The sequence below is a fragment of the Meriones unguiculatus genome, chromosome 4 (assembly GCF_030254825.1).
Source record: "Meriones unguiculatus strain TT.TT164.6M chromosome 4, Bangor_MerUng_6.1, whole genome shotgun sequence".
Lineage (NCBI taxonomy): Eukaryota > Metazoa > Chordata > Mammalia > Rodentia > Muridae > Meriones > Meriones unguiculatus.
The window spans coordinates 55,589,845-55,590,714 of record NC_083352.1 but is presented as its reverse complement, the minus strand read 5'-3'; the positions used below and the strand labels follow the sequence as shown (position 1 = coordinate 55,590,714).

At 45.7% G+C, this 870-nt stretch overlaps 1 pseudogene; it reads left to right on the top strand.

The window, feature by feature from the left end:
- The first annotated feature begins 215 nt into the window (after window positions 1-215).
- LOC132653848 (small nucleolar RNA SNORA48) lies at window positions 216-343 on the top strand (annotated as a pseudogene).
- The last annotated feature ends 527 nt before the right edge of the window (window positions 344-870 follow it).

Below are 870 nucleotides of genomic sequence, written 5' to 3'. Positions count from 1 at the left end.
TGTGGATGGGGTAGCAATATCATGCCACACTGGGTTTTCATTGATACCATCACCTGTGACAGATGTGATGAAGAAAAGGTTTCAAAAATACTTGTTACTGCTCAAGTTCTTCTGAATCTTTACCCAGTTTCTCTTTTATATAACTAGAACTCTAATGAGGAGTCGAAGGCAAATGAACATAGGGCTAGTTTTTACCTAGTGAAAAACATACTAAGCACCCCTGGCAGGGGTAAAAGAGACACTTTGGTGGTGGTGGTGTTCTTATATCAGTCAGGGGCAGAGTAGATGGCAGTCCTTTATTCACCCTACTTTGATCCCTTGTTTGGTGGCCTAGGATACATAAAAATCAAATCAAATCCAGGCAGTGCAGTGTAGGAAGAGGAAGGCTGACAGAGAGACCTGTGTTTCACTATGACACACAGTACAGAGGTGATGAAAAGTCACAGATCTGCCCCATGGCACAGGTGGACGATAGACATACAGAGCCCTGCCTACCACCACATAGAGACCTGTTGACCACCATGCCACCCACAGACATGCACTCCAGTGCATGGCACAAGAAAGCAATAGGTACTAGATGCTATGCCACACAGCATGCATGGAAGACATCACTCAGGGTTTTGCCAGCCATGTGGCCAGCCTAGAGTGAAACCCCCTCATTATACAAGTATGTGGTGGACAGATGGTAGAGAAAGAGAAGTGGAACATCATGAAGAAACATTATAAAGAAAGATGGAACTGGAGCCTTGAGGGTGGAGAAGACTAGCCTATTGTGAGTGACCATCCTGTCCCCCACCTAGGTCCATGGTGAGATCCTAGTCTGGGTTGCCAACAAGGGCCATATTTGGATCCATGTTTATGAAGCAGCTC